The sequence below is a fragment of the Phyllobates terribilis genome, unplaced genomic scaffold, assembly GCF_046119375.1.
Source record: "Phyllobates terribilis strain yellow unplaced genomic scaffold, ASM4611937v1 Scaffold_763__1_contigs__length_703860, whole genome shotgun sequence".
In the NCBI taxonomy this organism is placed as follows: domain Eukaryota; kingdom Metazoa; phylum Chordata; class Amphibia; order Anura; family Dendrobatidae; genus Phyllobates; species Phyllobates terribilis.
The window spans coordinates 73,039-91,937 of record NW_027363523.1 but is presented as its reverse complement, the minus strand read 5'-3'; the positions used below and the strand labels follow the sequence as shown (position 1 = coordinate 91,937).

General features: G+C 45.8%; 13 non-coding genes and 2 pseudogenes across 13 annotated transcripts; all 15 read right to left on the bottom strand.

Annotated features, from left to right (window-relative positions):
- Positions 1-148: 148 nt before the first annotated feature.
- Positions 149-328, bottom strand: LOC141239031 (U2 spliceosomal RNA; annotated as a pseudogene).
- Positions 329-2,328: 2,000 nt separating this feature from the next.
- On the bottom strand, positions 2,329-2,519 carry LOC141238563 (U2 spliceosomal RNA). The gene has a single exon (XR_012304019.1). It is a non-coding gene; the product is annotated as a U2 spliceosomal RNA (small nuclear RNA).
- A 1,116-nt stretch (positions 2,520-3,635) lies between these two features.
- LOC141238562 (U2 spliceosomal RNA) lies at positions 3,636-3,826 on the bottom strand. Its single transcript, XR_012304018.1, has one exon. It is a non-coding gene; the product is annotated as a U2 spliceosomal RNA (small nuclear RNA).
- A 1,116-nt stretch (positions 3,827-4,942) lies between these two features.
- LOC141238561 (U2 spliceosomal RNA) lies at positions 4,943-5,133 on the bottom strand. The gene has a single exon (XR_012304017.1). It is a non-coding gene; the product is annotated as a U2 spliceosomal RNA (small nuclear RNA).
- A 1,113-nt stretch (positions 5,134-6,246) lies between these two features.
- Positions 6,247-6,437, bottom strand: LOC141239019 (U2 spliceosomal RNA). The gene has a single exon (XR_012304460.1). It is a non-coding gene; the product is annotated as a U2 spliceosomal RNA (small nuclear RNA).
- A 1,119-nt stretch (positions 6,438-7,556) lies between these two features.
- LOC141238931 (U2 spliceosomal RNA) lies at positions 7,557-7,747 on the bottom strand. The gene has a single exon (XR_012304374.1). It is a non-coding gene; the product is annotated as a U2 spliceosomal RNA (small nuclear RNA).
- A 1,119-nt stretch (positions 7,748-8,866) lies between these two features.
- Positions 8,867-9,057, bottom strand: LOC141239064 (U2 spliceosomal RNA). Its single transcript, XR_012304483.1, has one exon. It is a non-coding gene; the product is annotated as a U2 spliceosomal RNA (small nuclear RNA).
- A 1,114-nt stretch (positions 9,058-10,171) lies between these two features.
- On the bottom strand, positions 10,172-10,362 carry LOC141239060 (U2 spliceosomal RNA). The gene has a single exon (XR_012304482.1). It is a non-coding gene; the product is annotated as a U2 spliceosomal RNA (small nuclear RNA).
- Positions 10,363-11,481: 1,119 nt separating this feature from the next.
- LOC141239001 (U2 spliceosomal RNA) lies at positions 11,482-11,672 on the bottom strand. Its single transcript, XR_012304442.1, has one exon. It is a non-coding gene; the product is annotated as a U2 spliceosomal RNA (small nuclear RNA).
- A 1,116-nt stretch (positions 11,673-12,788) lies between these two features.
- Positions 12,789-12,979, bottom strand: LOC141239018 (U2 spliceosomal RNA). The gene has a single exon (XR_012304459.1). It is a non-coding gene; the product is annotated as a U2 spliceosomal RNA (small nuclear RNA).
- A 1,116-nt stretch (positions 12,980-14,095) lies between these two features.
- On the bottom strand, positions 14,096-14,286 carry LOC141239049 (U2 spliceosomal RNA). Its single transcript, XR_012304480.1, has one exon. It is a non-coding gene; the product is annotated as a U2 spliceosomal RNA (small nuclear RNA).
- A 1,115-nt stretch (positions 14,287-15,401) lies between these two features.
- On the bottom strand, positions 15,402-15,583 carry LOC141239026 (U2 spliceosomal RNA). Its single transcript, XR_012304466.1, has one exon. It is a non-coding gene; the product is annotated as a U2 spliceosomal RNA (small nuclear RNA).
- A 525-nt stretch (positions 15,584-16,108) lies between these two features.
- LOC141239054 (U2 spliceosomal RNA) lies at positions 16,109-16,224 on the bottom strand (annotated as a pseudogene).
- A 1,117-nt stretch (positions 16,225-17,341) lies between these two features.
- LOC141239038 (U2 spliceosomal RNA) lies at positions 17,342-17,532 on the bottom strand. Its single transcript, XR_012304473.1, has one exon. It is a non-coding gene; the product is annotated as a U2 spliceosomal RNA (small nuclear RNA).
- A 1,113-nt stretch (positions 17,533-18,645) lies between these two features.
- Positions 18,646-18,836, bottom strand: LOC141238951 (U2 spliceosomal RNA). The gene has a single exon (XR_012304393.1). It is a non-coding gene; the product is annotated as a U2 spliceosomal RNA (small nuclear RNA).
- Positions 18,837-18,899: the final 63 nt, after the last annotated feature.

Genomic DNA, 18,899 nt, shown 5'->3' with positions numbered 1-18,899 from the left:
CATCTGGCTTCTGCAACTTTTAACATGAAAAATCCAATGAGGAGAAGAAAAGCAAAGCCAAAGAGTCCATCCCAAAATCCGACAAACAAGCCAAATGAACAAAAAGCATTGAATTCAATTCTTTCTGATTTTAGAAACTGCATTAAAGAAGGGGTGCACCGCTCCTGGAGATACTGCAATACCAGGTCAATGCGTGGAGTGGACAGAGCAAGCTCTTTTTCCATCTCCCTGTTCTAAAAATCCATTTAATATATGGTCCCCAGATAGGGGACGTATCAGATATTAAACTGATAAGAACAGATTTTTTTTATCGAAAGCCCGAATTCGTGTACAAAACCCGAGTGCGCTTAAAAAAGTGACAAGTGCCACAAAAAAAGTGCACTAGGATGCTGGTCTTCTTGAAACCCTCTCCAAAAGGAGAAGGGTCCCCCAAACCATTCCCCGTCCCTCCGAGCCAAAAGGCCACAGCGAGGAACAGGGACAAAAAGCCACCTCCAGCCGAAGCCAGAGGCGACCCAATCTTACCCCCAGCACCTGCCCGAGTTCTCACCCGAGCAAGGCACTGGGAGCCAAAGACTGTGCTCCCCTCCCGGAAGAGGGGAGCCAACAACGCTCTCCTCCCAAAAGAGGAGAGCCAGGGGGGTTAAGGGGGGAGCGGAACCTGATGGCCACACACTCCCCCCCTAGACCTGCCAAGAGAGGAACCCGTAAGGGAACCGCATCCCGACAAAATCCTAGTAGGACGTGACACACGTGAATAAGTGGACACACAGTGACAAAGAAATTAAATAAATAGTGAAGGTTTCACAGTATAATACTGCCCGGACCTTCGACCGGGAATTGAAAAATTCCCCATCCTAAGGCCAGAAGGCCCGGAATAAGGGTGTGTGCGAAGAAAGAAAATTTGAAGTGCTTGTGCAAATGTGCCATAAACTCAAGTGGGGTTCCCAATCCCAGTGAGTTAAGGCACCCCAGGGTCACCACTCCTGGGGCACTTCACACTTCGGGCTTTCGATCTTCCCCGGCCCAATGGCGTCGATCCTGGGGGGCCATGCTTTCCACCAGATGACTATATTAGCCACCTGGCGTACTAACAAGCGCCTAAACCCCAGTGTGCATAATGTATCAATCTACTAGGGCGGCCAACATCCAAAACCGCCTTTTCGAAATATACTACACTTGATCTTAGCCAAAAGGCCGAGAAGCGATAACCAGAAGTGGTTTCCGACTACGGTGCCACCCAAGGATTCTGAAAAGTCCATTTGTGGAGATGGCCACCTGGACTCCCGTTAAGAAGACATGCTGACAACCTCTAGATCCCTCACATGCCTGCACTTTTCGGCTTGCTGCTGCTGCAATCCACGCGTTTTAGATCTGCATAACTCCACCTCTTTTAGCACAGTACCCTCAACCCCCGGCTGTTCCCACCCGCCTCAACACCCTTGGAAGGGAGGAGAACCAATTAAGGCGGGGGGGGGGGTGGAACGAGCAGCTGTCTACCCTTAGCAGGAGGGTTGCTGATTAATTACCTCTCCTGCTGCTGCTGCTGCTGCTGGCTGTCCAGCAGCAGACTGAAGGTGGCTGCTGCTGTGCGCAGGTATATAAAGGCTCAGAGCCTATTATGACACGCGCAGCCAGCGTTCCATTGCCACATTCCGTCTACTGCAGGCGGGATACCTGGATGGCTGAATGTCACTGAGAAGCTCACAGAGACCGCCATAAGCAACAGTTTAAAAGAATGCCACAGACTAATCAACCAAACTTTTTGGGTTGGTTTCTCTTTTATAGTCTGCAGGCATTAAATGAAAGAAGTCAGTGTTCCAGCAGAGGGAGACAACGTTTCAGAAAAGGCATTGTAGCAAACCAAAAAAGAAATTTTAAGCGCAGCAGAGTAACCAGCTCACATACCTGTTAGCTCAGGTGAGTTTAAAAGGCTGCTGTTGATAACAAGGGCATTTGCTAAATAGATGGTGTGTGTGCAACAATATACTGAAAGGTCAATTATATTGTGCAGCTTATCTCACCACCTGTAGTTATTTATGTGAAAGCTCCAAAATGCTTGCCTAATATGTCTGTTTATCCAAAAGGAAGTATAGAGGGAGAGCTAGATAGATAGCATTGCATTACATTACATGGCAATGCAATGCACAGTTGCTGAGATTGAACCAAAATGAGCTTGCCATCTGGCTTCTGCAACTTTTAACATGAAAAATCCAATGAGGAGAAGAAAAGCAAAGCCAAAGAGTCCATCCCAAAATCCGACAAACAAGCCAAATGAACAAAAAGCATTGAATTCAATTCTTTCTGATTTTAGAAACTGCATTAAAGAAGGGGTGCACCGGTCCTGGAGATACTGCAATACCAGGTCAATGCGTGGAGTGGACAGAGCAAGCTCTTTTTCCATCTCCCTGTTCTAAAAATCCATTTAATATATGGTCCCCAGATAGGGGACGTATCAGATATTAAACTGATAAGAACAGATACTACACTTGATCTTAGCCAAAAGGCCGAGAAGCGATAACCAGAATTGGTTTCCGACTACGGTGCCACCCAAGGATTCTGAAAAGTCCATTTGTGGAGATGGCCACCTGGACTCCCGTTAAGAAGACATGCTGTCAACCTCTAGATCCCTCACATGCCTGCACTTTTCGGCTTGCTGCTGCTGCAATCCACGCGTTTTAGATCTGCATAACTCCACCTCTTTTAGCACAGTACCCTCAACCCCCGGCTGTTCCCACCCGCCTCAACACCGTTGGAAGGGAGGAGAACCAATTAAGGCGGGGGGGGGGGTGGAACGAGCAGCTGTCTACCCTTAGCAGGAGGGTTGCTGATTAATTACCTCTCCTGCTGCTGCTGCTGCTGGCTGTCCAGCAGCAGACTGAAGGTGGCTGCTGCTGTGCGCAGGTATATAAAGGCTCAGAGCCTATTATGACACGCGCAGCCAGCGTTCCATTGCCACATTCCGTCTACTGCAGGCGGGATACCTGGATGGCTGAATTGCACTGAGAAGCTCACAGAGACCGCCATAAGCAACAGTTTAAAAGAATGCCACAGACTAATCAACCAAACTTTTTGGGTTGGTTTCTCTTTTATAGTCTGCAGGCATTAAATGAAAGAAGTCAGTGTTCCAGCAGAGGGAGACAACGTTTCAGAAAAGGCATTGTAGCAAACCAAAAAAGAAATTTGAAGCGCAGCAGAGTAACCAGCTCACATACCTGTTAGCTCAGGTGAGTTTAAAAGGCTGCTGTTGATAACAAGGGCATTTGCTAAATAGATGGTGTGTGTGCAACAATATACTGAAAGGTCAATTATATTGTGCAGCTTATCTCACCACCTGTAGTTATTTAGGTGAAAGCTCCAAAATGCTTGCCTAATATGTCTGTTTATCCAAAAGGAAGTATAGAGGGAGAGCTAGATAGATAGCATTGCATTACATTACATGGCAATGCAATGCACAGTTGCTGAAGTTGAACCAAAATGAGCTTGTCATCTGGCTTCTGCAACTTTTAACATGAAAAATCCAATGAGGAGAAGAAAAGCAAAGCCAAAGAGTCCATCCCAAAATCCGACAAACAAGCCAAATGAACAAAAAGCATTGAATTCAATTCTTTCTGATTTTAGAAACTGCATTAAAGAAGGGGTGCACCGGTCCTGGAGATACTGCAATACCAGGTCAATGCGTGGAGTGGACAGAGCAAGCTCTTTTTCCATCTCCCTGTTCTAAAAATCCATTTAATATATGGTCCCCAGATAGGGGACGTATCAGATATTAAACTGATAAGAACAGATACTACACTTGATCTTAGCCAAAAGGCCGAGAAGCGATAACCAGAATTGGTTTCCGACTACGGTGCCACCCAAGGATTCTGAAAAGTCCATTTGTGGAGATGGCCACCTGGACTCCCGTTAAGAAGACATGCTGTCAACCTCTAGATCCCTCACATGCCTGTACTTTTCGGCTTGCTGCTGCTGCAATCCACGCGTTTTAGATCTGCATAACTCCACCTCTTTTAGCACAGTACCCTCAACCCCCGGCTGTTCCCACCCACCTCAACACCGTTGGAAGGGAGGAGAACCAATTAAGGCGGGGGGGGGGGTGGAACGAGCAGCTGTCTACCCTTAGCAGGAGGGTTGCTGATTAATTACCTCTCCTGCTGCTGCTGCTGCTGGCTGTCCAGCAGCAGACTGAAGGTGGCTGCTGCTGTGCGCAGGTATATAAAGGCTCAGAGCCTATTATGACATGCGCAGCCAGCGTTCCATTGCCACATTCCGTCTACTGCAGGCGGGATACCTGGATGGCTGAATTGCACTGAGAAGCTCACAGAGACCGCCATAAGCAACAGTTTAAAAGAATGCCACAGACTAATCAACCAAACTTTTTGGGTTGGTTTCTCTTTTATAGTCTGCAGGCATTAAATGAAAGAAGTCAGTGTTCCAGCAGAGGGAGACAACGTTTCAGAAAAGGCATTGTAGCAAACCAAAAAAGAAATTTTAAGCGCAGCAGAGTAACCAGCTCACATACCTGTTAGCTCTGGTGAGTTTAAAAGGCTGCTGTTGATAACAAGGGCATTTGCTAAATAGATGGTGTGTGTGCAACAATATACTGAAAGGTCAATTATATTGTGCAGCTTATCTCACCACCTGTAGTTATTTAGGTGAAAGCTCCAAAATGCTTGCCTAATATGTCTGTTTATCCAAAAGGAAGTATAGAGGGAGAGCTAGATAGATAGCATTGCATTACATTACATGGCAATGCAATGCACAGTTGCTGAAGTTGAACCAAAATGAGCTTGTCATCTGGCTTCTGCAACTTTTAACATGAAAAATCCAATGAGGAGAAGAAAAGCAAAGCCAAAGAGTCCATCCCAAAATCCGACAAACAAGCCAAATGAACAAAAAGCATTGAATTCAATTCTTTCTGATTTTAGAAACTGCATTAAAGAAGGGGTGCACCGGTCCTGGAGATACTGCAATACCAGGTCAATGCGTGGAGTGGACAGAGCAAGCTCTTTTTCCATCTCCCTGTTCTAAAAATCCATTTAATATATGGTCCCCAGATAGGGGACGTATCAGATATTAAACTGATAAGAACAGATACTACACTTGATCTTAGCCAAAAGGCCGAGAAGCGATAACCAGAATTGGTTTCCGACTACGGTGCCACCCAAGGATTCTGAAAAGTCCATTTGTGGAGATGGCCACCTGGACTCCCGTTAAGAAGACATGCTGTCAACCTCTAGATCCCTCACATGCCTGCACTTTTCGGCTTGCTGCTGCTGCAATCCACGCGTTTTAGATCTGCATAACTCCACCTCTTTTAGCACAGTACCCTCAACCCCCGGCTGTTCCCACCCGCCTCAACACCGTTGGAAGGGAGGAGAACCAATTAAGGCGGGGGGGGGGGTGGAATGAGCAGCTGTCTACCCTTAGCAGGAGGGTTGCTGATTAATTACGTCTCCTGCTGCTGCTGCTGGCTGTCCAGCAGCAGACTGAAGGTGGCTGCTGCTGTGCGCAGGTATATAAAGGCTCAGAGCCTATTATGACACGCGCAGCCAGCGTTCCATTGCCACATTCCGTCTACTGCAGGCGGGATACCTGGATGGCTGAATGTCACTGAGAAGCTCACAGAGACCGCCATAAGCAACAGTTTAAAAGAATGCCACAGACTAATCAACCAAACTTTTTGGGTTGGTTTCTCTTTTATAGTCTGCAGGCATTAAATGAAAGAAGTCAGTGTTCCAGCAGAGGGAGACAACGTTTCAGAAAAGGCATTGTAGCAAACCAAAAAAGAAATTTTAAGCGCAGCAGAGTAACCAGCTCACATACCTGTTAGCTCAGGTGAGTTTAAAAGGCTGCTGTTGATAACAAGGGCATTTGCTAAATAGATGGTGTGTGTGCAACAATATACTGAAAGGTCAATTATATTGTGCAGCTTATCTCACCACCTGTAGTTATTTAGGTGAAAGCTCCAAAATGCTTGCCTAATATGTCTGTTTATCCAAAAGGAAGTATAGAGGGAGAGCTAGATAGATAGCATTGCATTACATTACATGGCAATGCAATGCACAGTTGCTGAAGTTGAACCAAAATGAGCTTGTCATCTGGCTTCTGCAACTTTTAACATGAAAAATCCAATGAGGAGAAGAAAAGCAAAGCCAAAGAGTCCATCCCAAAATCCGACAAACAAGCCAAATGAACAAAAAGCATTGAATTCAATTCTTTCTGATTTTAGAAACTGCATTAAAGAAGGGGTGCACCGGTCCTGGAGATACTGCAATACCAGGTCAATGCGTGGAGTGGACAGAGCAAGCTCTTTTTCCATCTCCCTGTTCTAAAAATCCATTTAATATATGGTCCCCAGATAGGGGACGTATCAGATATTAAACTGATAAGAACAGATACTACACTTGATCTTAGTCAAAAGGCCGAGAAGCGATAACCAGAATTGGTTTCCGACTACGGTGCCACCCAAGGATTCTGAAAAGTCCATTTGTGGAGATGGCCACCTGGACTCCCGTTAAGAAGACATGCTGTCAACCTTTAGATCCCTCACATGCCTGCACTTTTCGGCTTGCTGCTGCTGCAATCCACGCGTTTTAGATCTGCATAACTCCACCTCTTTTAGCACAGTACCCTCAACCCCCGGCTGTTCCCACCCGCCTCAACACCGTTGGAAGGGAGGAGAACCAATTAAGGCGGGGGGGGGGGTGGAACGAGCAGCTGTCTACCCTTAGCAGGAGGGTTGCTGATTAATTACCTCTCCTGCTGCTGCTGCTGCTGCTGGCTGTCCAGCAGCAGACTGAAGGTGGCTGCTGCTGTGCGCAGGTATATAAAGGCTCAGAGCCTATTATGACACGCGCAGCCAGCGTTCCATTGCCACATTCCGTCTACTGCAGGCGGGATACCTGGATGGCTGAATGTCACTGAGAAGCTCACAGAGACCGCCATAAGCAACAGTTTAAAAGAATGCCACAGACTAATCAACCAAACTTTTTGGGTTGGTTTCTCTTTTATAGTCTGCAGGCATTAAATGAAAGAAGTCAGTGTTCCAGCAGAGGGAGACAACGTTTCAGAAAAGGCATTGTAGCAAACCAAAAAAGAAATTTTAAGCGCAGCAGAGTAACCAGCTCACATACCTGTTAGCTCAGGTGAGTTTAAAAGGCTGCTGTTGATAACAAGGGCATTTGCTAAATAGATGGTGTGTGTGCAACAATATACTGAAAGGTCAATTATATTGTGCAGCTTATCTCACCACCTGTAGTTATTTAGGTGAAAGCTCCAAAATGCTTGCCTAATATGTCTGTTTATCCAAAAGGAAGTATAGAGGGAGAGCTAGATAGATAGCATTGCATTACATTACATGGCAATGCAATGCACAGTTGCTGAAGTTGAACCAAAATGAGCTTGTCATCTGGCTTCTGCAACTTTTAACATGAAAAATCCAATGAGGAGAAGAAAAGCAAAGCCAAAGAGTCCATCCCAAAATCCGACAAACAAGCCAAATGAACAAAAAGCATTGAATTCAATTCTTTCTGATTTTAGAAACTGCATTAAAGAAGGGGTGCACCGGTCCTGGAGATACTGCAATACCAGGTCAATGCATGGAGTGGACAGAGCAAGCTCTTTTTCCATCTCCCTGTTCTAAAAATCCATTTAATATGTGGTCCCCAGATAGGGGACGTATCAGATATTAAACTGATAAGAACAGATACTACACTTGATCTTAGCCAAAAGGCCGAGAAGCGATAACCAGAATTGGTTTCCGACTACGGTGCCACCCAAGGATTCTGAAAAGTCCATTTGTGGAGATGGCCACCTGGACTCCCGTTAAGAAGACATGCTGACAACCTCTAGATCCCTCACATGCCTGCACTTTTCGGCTTGCTGCTGCTGCAATCCACGCGTTTTAGATCTGCATAACTCCACCTCTTTTAGCACAGTACCCTCAACCCCCGGCTGTTCCCACCCGCCTCAACACCCTTGGAAGGGAGGAGAACCAATTAAGGCGGGGGGGGGGGTGGAACGAGCAGCTGTCTACCCTTAGCAGGAGGGTTGCTGATTAATTACCTCTCCTGCTGCTGCTGCTGCTGCTGGCTGTCCAGCAGCAGACTGAAGGTGGCTGCTGCTGTGCGCAGGTATATAAAGGCTCAGAGCCTATTATGACACGCGCAGCCAGCGTTCCATTGCCACATTCCGTCTACTGCAGGCGGGATACCTGGATGGCTGAATGTCACTGAGAAGCTCACAGAGACCGCCATAAGCAACAGTTTAAACGAATGCCACAGACTAATCAACCAAACTTTTTGGGTTGGTTTCTCTTTTATAGTCTGCAGGCATTAAATGAAAGAAGTCAGTGTTCCAGCAGAGGGAGACAACGTTTCAGAAAAGGCATTGTAGCAAACCAAAAAAGAAATTTTAAGCGCAGCAGAGTAACCAGCTCACATACCTGTTAGCTCAGGTGAGTTTAAAAGGCTGCTGTTGATAACAAGGGCATTTGCTAAATAGATGGTGTGTGTGCAACAATATACTGAAAGGTCAATTATATTGTGCAGCTTATCTCACCACCTGTAGTTATTTATGTGAAAGCTCCAAAATGCTTGCCTAATATGTCTGTTTATCCAAAAGGAAGTATAGAGGGAGAGCTAGATAGATAGCATTGCATTACATTACATGGCAATGCAATGCACAGTTGCTGAGATTGAACCAAAATGAGCTTGCCATCTGGCTTCTGCAACTTTTAACATGAAAAATCCAATGAGGAGAAGAAAAGCAAAGCCAAAGAGTCCATCCCAAAATCCGACAAACAAGCCAAATGAACAAAAAGCATTGAATTCAATTCTTTCTGATTTTAGAAACTGCATTAAAGAAGGGGTGCACCGGTCCTGGAGATACTGCAATACCAGGTCAATGCGTGGAGTGGACAGAGCAAGCTCTTTTTCCATCTCCCTGTTCTAAAAATCCATTTAATATATGGTCCCCAGATAGGGGACGTATCAGATATTAAACTGATAAGAACAGATACTACACTTGATCTTAGCCAAAAGGCCGAGAAGCGATAACCAGAATTGGTTTCCGACTACGGTGCCACCCAAGGATTCTGAAAAGTCCATTTGTGGAGATGGCCACCTGGACTCCCGTTAAGAAGACATGCTGTCAACCTCTAGATCCCTCACATGCCTGCACTTTTCGGCTTGCTGCTGCTGCAATCCACGCGTTTTAGATCTGCATAACTCCACCTCTTTTAGCACAGTACCCTCAACCCCCGGCTGTTCCCACCCGCCTCAACACCGTTGGAAGGGAGGAGAACCAATTAAGGCGGGGGGGGGTGGAACGAGCAGCTGTCTACCCTTAGCAGGAGGGTTGCTGATTAATTACCTCTCCTGCTGCTGCTGCTGCTGGCTGTCCAGCAGCAGACTGAAGGTGGCTGCTGCTGTGCGCAGGTATATAAAGGCTCAGAGCCTATTATGACACGCGCAGCCAGCGTTCCATTGCCACATTCCGTCTACTGCAGGCGGGATACCTGGATGGCTGAATGTCACTGAGAAGCTCACAGAGACCGCCATAAGCAACAGTTTAAAAGAATGCCACAGACTAATCAACCAAACTTTTTGGGTTGGTTTCTCTTTTATAGTCTGCAGGCATTAAATGAAAGAAGTCAGTGTTCCAGCAGAGGGAGACAACGTTTCAGAAAAGGCATTGTAGCAAACCAAAAAAGAAATTTTAAGCGCAGCAGAGTAACCAGCTCACATACCTGTTAGCTCAGGTGAGTTTAAAAGGCTGCTGTTGATAACAAGGGCATTTGCTAAATAGATGGTGTGTGTGCAACAATATACTGAAAGGTCAATTATATTGTGCAGCTTATCTCACCACCTGTAGTTATTTAGGTGAAAGCTCCAAAATGCTTGCCTAATATGTCTGTTTATCCAAAAGGAAGTATAGAGGGAGAGCTAGATAGATAGCATTGCATTACATTACATGGCAATGCAATGCACAGTTGCTGAAGTTGAACCAAAATGAGCTTGTCATCTGGCTTCTGCAACTTTTAACATGAAAAATCCAATGAGGAGAAGAAAAGCAAAGCCAAAGAGTCCATCCCAAAATCCGACAAACAAGCCAAATGAACAAAAAGCATTGAATTCAATTCTTTCTGATTTTAGAAACTGCATTAAAGAAGGGGTGCACCGGTCCTGGAGATACTGCAATACCAGGTCAATGCGTGGAGTGGACAGAGCAAGCTCTTTTTCCATCTCCCTGTTCTAAAAATCCATTTAATATATGGTCCCCAGATAGGGGACGTATCAGATATTAAACTGATAAGAACAGATACTACACTTGATCTTAGCCAAAAGGCCGAGAAGCGATAACCAGAATTGGTTTCCGACTACGGTGCCACCCAAGGATTCTGAAAAGTCCATTTGTGGAGATGGCCACCTGGACTCCCGTTAAGAAGACATGCTGTCAACCTCTAGATCCCTCACATGCCTGTACTTTTCGGCTTGCTGCTGCTGCAATCCACGCGTTTTAGATCTGCATAACTCCACCTCTTTTAGCACAGTACCCTCAACCCCCGGCTGTTCCCACCCACCTCAACACCGTTGGAAGGGAGGAGAACCAATTAAGGCGGGGGGGGGGGTGGAACGAGCAGCTGTCTACCCTTAGCAGGAGGGTTGCTGATTAATTACCTCTCCTGCTGCTGCTGCTGCTGCTGGCTGTCCAGCAGTAGTCTGAAGGTGGCTGCTGCTGTGCGTAGGTATATAAAGGCTCAGAGCCTATTATGACACGCGCAGCCAGCGTTCCATTGCCACATTCCGTCTACTGCAGGCGGGATACCTGGATGGCTGAATTGCACTGAGAAGCTCACAGAGACCGCCATAAGCAACAGTTTAAAAGAATGCCACAGACTAATCAACCAAACTTTTTGGGTTGGTTTCTCTTTTATAGTCTGCAGGCATTAAATGAAAGAAGTCAGTGTTCCAGCAGAGGGAGACAACGTTTCAGAAAAGGCATTGTAGCAAACCAAAAAAGAAATTTTAAGCGCAGCAGAGTAACCAGCTCACATACCTGTTAGCTCTGGTGAGTTTAAAAGGCTGCTGTTGATAACAAGGGCATTTGCTAAATAGATGGTGTGTGTGCAACAATATACTGAAAGGTCAATTATATTGTGCAGCTTATCTCACCACCTGTAGTTATTTAGGTGAAAGCTCCAAAATGCTTGCCTAATATGTCTGTTTATCCAAAAGGAAGTATAGAGGGAGAGCTAGATAGATAGCATTGCATTACATTACATGGCAATGCAATGCACAGTTGCTGAAGTTGAACCAAAATGAGCTTGTCATCTGGCTTCTGCAACTTTTAACATGAAAAATCCAATGAGGAGAAGAAAAGCAAAGCCAAAGAGTCCATCCCAAAATCCGACAAACAAGCCAAATGAACAAAAAGCATTGAATTCAATTCTTTCTGATTTTAGAAACTGCATTAAAAAAGGGGTGCACCGGTCCTGGAGATACTGCAATACCAGGTCAATGCGTGGAGTGGACAGAGCAAGCTCTTTTTCCATCTCCCTGTTCTAAAAATCCATTTAATATATGGTCCCCAGATAGGGGACGTATCAGATATTAAACTGATAAGAACAGATACTACACTTTATCTTAGCCAAAAGGCCGAGAAGCGATAACCAGAATTGGTTTCCGACTACGGTGCCACCCAAGGATTCTGAAAAGTCCATTTGTGGAGATGGCCACCTGGACTTCCGTTAAGAAGACATGCTGTCAACCTCTAGATCCCTCACATGCCTGCACTTTTCGGCTTGCTGCTGCTGCAATCCACGCGTTTTAGATCTGCATAACTCCACCTCTTTTAGCACAGTACCCTCAACCCCCGGCTGTTCCCACCCGCCTCAACACCGTTGGAAGGGAGGAGAACCAATTAAGGCGGGGGGGGGGGTGGAACGAGCAGCTGTCTACCCTTAGCAGGAGGGTTGCTGATTAATTACGTCTCCTGCTGCTGCTGCTGCTGGCTGTCCAGCAGCAGACTGAAGGTGGCTGCTGCTGTGCGCAGGTATATAAAGGCTCAGAGCCTATTATGACACGCGCAGCCAGCGTTCCATTGCCACATTCCGTCTACTGCAGGCGGGATACCTGGATGGCTGAATGTCACTGAGAAGCTCACAGAGACCGCCATAAGCAACAGTTTAAAAGAATGCCACAGACTAATCAACCAAACTTTTTGGGTTGGTTTCTCTTTTATAGTCTGCAGGCATTAAATGAAAGAAGTCAGTGTTCCAGCAGAGGGAGACAACGTTTCAGAAAAGGCATTGTAGCAAACCAAAAAAGAAATTTTAAGCGCAGCAGAGTAACCAGCTCACATACCTGTTAGCTCAGGTGAGTTTAAAAGGCTGCTGTTGATAACAAGGGCATTTGCTAAATAGATGGTGTGTGTGCAACAATATACTGAAAGGTCAATTATATTGTGCAGCTTATCTCACCACCTGTAGTTATTTAGGTGAAAGCTCCAAAATGCTTGCCTAATATGTCTGTTTATCCAAAAGGAAGTATAGAGGGAGAGCTAGATAGATAGCATTGCATTACATTACATGGCAATGCAATGCACAGTTGCTGAAGTTGAACCAAAATGAGCTTGTCATCTGGCTTCTGCAACTTTTAACATGAAAAATCCAATGAGGAGAAGAAAAGCAAAGCCAAAGAGTCCATCCCAAAATCCGACAAACAAGCCAAATGAACAAAAAGCATTGAATTCAATTCTTTCTGATTTTAGAAACTGCATTAAAGAAGGGGTGCACCGGTCCTGGAGATACTGCAATACCAGGTCAATGCGTGGAGTGGACAGAGCAAGCTCTTTTTCCATCTCCCTGTTCTAAAAATCCATTTAATATATGGTCCCCAGATAGGGGACGTATCAGATATTAAACTGATAAGAACAGATACTACACTTGATCTTAGTCAAAAGGCCGAGAAGCGATAACCAGAATTGGTTTCCGACTACGGTGCCACCCAAGGATTCTGAAAAGTCCATTTGTGGAGATGGCCACCTGGACTCCCGTTAAGAAGACATGCTGTCAACCTTTAGATCCCTCACATGCCTGCACTTTTCGGCTTGCTGCTGCTGCAATCCACGCGTTTTAGATCTGCATAACTCCACCTCTTTTAGCACAGTACCCTCAACCCCCGGCTGTTCCCACCCGCCTCAACACCGTTGGAAGGGAGGAGAACCAATTAAGGCGGGGGGGGGGGTGGAACGAGCAGCTGTCTACCCTTAGCAGGAGGGTTGCTGATTAATTACCTCTCCTGCTGCTGCTGCTGCTGGCTGTCCAGCAGCAGACTGAAGGTGGCTGCTGCTGTGCGCAGGTATATAAAGGCTCAGAGCCTATTATGACACGCGCAGCCAGCGTTCCATTGCCACATTCCGTCTACTGCAGGCGGGATACCTGGATGGCTGAATGTCACTGAGAAGCTCACAGAGACCGCCATAAGCAACAGTTTAAAAGAATGCCACAGACTAATCAACCAAACTTTTTGGGTTGGTTTATCTTTTATAGTCTGCAGGCATTAAATGAAAGAAGTCAGTGTTCCAGCAGAGGGAGACAACGTTTCAGAAAAGGCATTGTAGCAAACCAAAAAAGAAATTTTAAGCGCAGCAGAGTAACCAGCTCACATACCTGTTAGCTCAGGTGAGTTTAAAAGGCTGCTGTTGATAACAAGGGCATTTGCTAAATAGATGGTGTGTGTGCAACAATATACTGAAAGGTCAATTATATTGTGCAGCTTATCTCACCACCTGTAGTTATTTAGGTGAAAGCTCCAAAATGCTTGCCTAATATGTCTGTTTATCCAAAAGGAAGTATAGAGGGAGATCTAGATAGATAGCATTGCATTACATTACATGGCAATGCAATGCACAGTTGCTGAAGTTGAACCAAAATGAGCTTGTCATCTGGCTTCTGCAACTTTTAACATGAAAAATCCAATGAGGAGAAGAAAAGCAAAGCCAAAGAGTCCATCCCAAAATCCGACAAACAAGCCAAATGAACAAAAAGCATTGAATTCAATTCTTTCTGATTTTAGAAACTGCATTAAAGAAGGGGTGCACCGGTCCTGGAGATACTGCAATACCAGGTCAATGCGTGGAGTGGACAGAGCAAGCTCTTTTTCCATCTCCCTGTTCTAAAAATCCATTTAATATATGGTCCCCAGATAGGGGACGTATCAGATATTAAACTGATAAGAACAGATACTACACTTGATCTTAGCCAAAAGGCCGAGAAGCGATAACCAGAATTGGTTTCCGACTACGGTGCCACCCAAGGATTCTGAAAAGTCCATTTGTGGAGATGGCCACCTGGACTCCCGTTAAGAAGACATGCTGTCAACCTCTAGATCCCTCACATGCCTGCACTTTTCGGCTTGCTGCTGCTGCAATCCACGCGTTTTAGATCTGCATAACTCCACCTCTTTTAGCACAGTACCCTCAACCCCCGGCTGTTCACACCCGCCTCAACACCGTTGGAAGGGAGGAGAACCAATTAAGGCGGGGGGGGGGTGGAACGAGCAGCTGTCTACCCTTAGCAGGAGGGTTGCTGATTAATTACCTCTCCTGCTGCTGCTGCTGCTGGCTGTCCAGCAGCAGACTGAAGGTGGCTGCTGCTGTGCGCAGGTATATAAAGGCTCAGAGCCTATTATGACACGCGCAGCCAGCGTTCCATTGCCACATTCCGTCTACTGCAGGCGGGATACCTGGATGGCTGAATGTCACTGAGAAGCTCACAGAGACCCCCATAAGCAACAGTTTAAAAGAATGCCACAGACTAATCAACCAAACTTTTTGGGTTGGTTTCTCTTTTATAGTCTGCAGGCATTAAATGAAAGAAGTCAGTGTTCCAGCAGAGGGAGACAACGTTTCAGAAAAGGCATTGTAGCAAACCAAAAAAGAAATTTTAAGCGCAGCAGAGTAACCAGCTCACATACCTGTTAGCTCAGGTGAGTTTAAAAGGCTGCTGTTGATAACAAGGGCATTTGCTAAATAGATGGTGTGTGTGCAACAATATACTGAAAGGTCAATTATATTGTGCAGCTTATCTCACCACCTGTAGTTATTTAGGTGAAAGCTCCAAAATGCTTGCCTAATATGTCTGTTTATCCAAAAGGAAGTATAGAGGGAGAGCTAGATAGATAGCATTGCATTACATTACATGGCAATGCAATGCACAGTTGCTGAAGTTGAACCAAAATGAGCTTGTCATCTGGCTTCTGCAACTTTTAACATGAAAAATCCAATGAGGAGAAGAAAAGCAAAGCCAAAGAGTCCATCCCAAAATCCGACAAACAAGCCAAATGAACAAAAAGCATTGAATTCAATTCTTTCTGATTTTAGAAACTGCATTAAAGAAGGGGTGCACCGGTCCTGGAGATACTGCAATACCAGGTCAATGCGTGGAGTGGACAGAGCAAGCTCTTTTTCCATCTCCCTGTTCTAAAAATCCATTTAATATATGGTCCCCAGATAGGGGACGTATCAGATATTAAACTGATAAGAACAGATTTTTTGATTGAAGCTGCATCCAAGGCACTGAAAAATGTGACCGAAGTCACACCAAAACAGCGCACGAGGCGAGGATTCATGTGGACCCTTCCCGGAGGAGAGGGTCCCCAATAAACCATCCCCATCCCTCCGAGCCAGAAGGCCACAGCGAGGGTCAGGGATCTCCGATGCTCTCCCTAGCCGAAGCCGGAGAAGAGCCGTTTTCGTGCTCCCAGCTTCCATCTAGGCTGCCACCCTAGTGGAGCTGGAGCCTGTGTTGGTTTCTCAGCCCAAAGCTGACCGGACCTCCGACCGGGTTTATAAAAATTCCCCTTCCTAGCCCGGAGGCCAGGAATAGGGGGGGGTTGCTCAGAAAGTATGATTGGCAAAGGTGCGGCGTGCTACGAAGCCAAGTCTTTCTGGGGTTCCCAGTCCCAGTAAGCTTGGACTCCCACCAGGGCGCCTACTCCTGGGGCACATTGCTCCAAAGCCCTCACACTTACCCAGCCTAGTGACTTCGATCCTGGAGGGCCATGTTTTCCATCAGATAACTCTATGAGCCACCTGGCGTACTAACAAGTGCACCAAACCAGTGTGTAATATGCATCAATTTACTAGGGCAGCCCAAGGACAAAACTGCCTTTTCAAAAGATACTACACTTGATCTTAGCCAAAAGGCCGAGAAGCGATAACCAGAATTGGTTTCCGACTACGGTGCCACCCAAGGATTCTGAAAAGTCCATTTGTGGAGATGGCCACCTGGACTCCCGTTAAGAAGACATGCTGTCAACCTCTAGATCCCTCACATGCCTGCACTTTTCGGCTTGCTGCTGCTGCAATCCACGCGTTTTAGATCTGCATAACTCCACCTCTTTTAGCACAGTACCCTCAACCCCCGGCTGTTCCCACCCGCCTCAACACCGTTGGAAGGGAGGAGAACCAATTAAGGCGGGGGGGGGGGGTGGAACGAGCAGCTGTCTACCCTTAGCAGGAGGGTTGCTGATTAATTACCTCTCCTGCTGCTGCTGCTGCTGGCTGTCCAGCAGCAGACTGAAGGTGGCTGCTGCTGTGCGCAGGTATATAAAGGCTCAGAGCCTATTATGACACGCGCAGCCAGCGTTCCATTGCCACATTCCGTCTACTGCAGGCGGGATACCTGGATGGCTGAATGTCACTGAGAAGCTCACAGAGACCGCCATAAGCAACAGTTTAAAAGAATGCCACAGACTAATCAACCAAACTTTTTGGGTTGGTTTCTCTTTTATAGTCTGCAGGCATTAAATGAAAGAAGTCAGTGTTCCAGCAGAGGGAGACAACGTTTCAGAAAAGGCATTGTAGCAAACCAAAAAAGAAATTTTAAGCGCAGCAGAGTAACCAGCTCACATACCTGTTAGCTCAGGTGAGTTTAAAAGGCTGCTGTTGATAACAAGGGCATTTGCTAAATAGATGGTGTGTGTGCAACAATATACTGAAAGGTCAATTATATTGTGCAGCTTATCTCACCACCTGTAGTTATTTAGGTGAAAGCTCCAAAATGCTTGCCTAATATGTCTGTTTATCCAAAAGGAAGTATAGAGGGAGAGCTAGATAGATAGCATTGCATTACATTACATGGCAATGCAATGCACAGTTGCTGAAGTTGAACCAAAATGAGCTTGTCATCTGGCTTCTGCAACTTTTAACATGAAAAATCCAATGAGGAGAAGAAAAGCAAAGCCAAAGAGTCCATCCCAAAATCCGACAAACAAGCCAAATGAACAAAAAGCATTGAATTCAATTCTTTCTGATTTTAGAAACTGCATTAAAGAAGGGGTGCACCGGTCCTGGAGATACTGCAATACCAGGTCAATGCGTGGAGTGGACAGAGCAAGCTCTTTTTCCATCTCCCTGTTCTAAAAATCCATTTAATATATGGTCCCCAGATAGGGGACGTATCAGATATTAAACTGATAAGAACAGATACTACACTTGATCTTAGCCAAAAGGCCGAGAAGCGATAACCAGAATTGGTTTCCGACTACGGTGCCACCCAAGGATTCTGAAAAGTCCATTTGTGGAGATGGCCACCTGGACTCCCGTTAAGAAGACATGCTGTCAACATCTAGATCCCTCACATGCCTGCACTTTTCGGCTTGCTGCTGCTGCAATCCACGCGTTTTAGATCTGCATAACTCCACCTCTTTTAGCACAGTACCCTCAACCCCCGGCTGTTCCCACCCGCCTCAACACCGTTGGAAGGGAGGAGAACCAATTAAGGCGGGGGGGGGGGTGGAACGAGCAGCTGTCTACCCTTAGCAGGAGGGTTGCTGATTAATTACCTCTCCTGCTGCTGCTGCTGGCTGTCCAGCAGCAGACTGAAGGTGGCTGCTGCTGTGCGCAGGTATATAAAGGCTCAGAGCCTATTATGACACGCGCAGCCAGCGTTCCATTGCCACATTCCGTCTACTGCAGGCGGGATACCTGGATGGCTGAATGTCACTGAGAAGCTCACAGAGACCGCCATAAGCAACAGTTTAAAAGAATGCCACAGACTAATCAACCAAACTTTTTGGGTTGGTTTCTCTTTTATAGTCTGCAGGCATTAAATGAAAGAAGTCAGTGTTCCAGCAGAGGGAGACAACGTTTCAGAAAAGGCATTGTAGCAAACCAAAAAAGAAATTTTAAGCGCAGCAGAGTAACCAGCTCACATACCTGTTAGCTCAGGTGAGTTTAAAAGGCTGCTGTTGATAACAAGGGCATTTGCTAAATAGATGGTGTGTGTGCAACAATATACTGAAAGGTCAATTATATTGTGCAGCTTATCTCACCACCTGTAGTTATTTAGGTGAAAGCTCCAAAATGCTTGCCTAATATGTCTGTTTATCCAAAAGGAAGTATAGAGGGAGAGCTAGATAGATAGCATTGCATTACATTACATGGCAATGCAATGCACAGTTGCTGAAGTTGAACCAAAATGAGCTTGTCATCTGGCTTCTGCAACTTTTAACATGAAAAATCCAATGAGGAGAAGAAAAGCAAAGCCAAAGAGTCCATCCCAAAATCCGACAAACAAGCCAAATGAACAAAAAGCATTGAATTCAATTCTTTCTGATTTTAGAAACTGCATTAAAGAAGGGGTGCACCGGTCCTGGAGATACTGCAATACCAGGTCAATGCGTGGAGTGGACAGAGCAAGCTCTTTTTCCATCTCCCTGTTCTAAAAATCCATTTAATATATGGCCCCCAGATAGGGGACGTATCAGATATTAAACTGATAAGAACAGATACTACACTTGATCTTAGCCAAAAGGCCGAGAAGCGATAACCAGAATTGGTTTCCGACTACGGTGCCACCCAAGGATTCTGAAAAGTCCATTTGTGGAGAT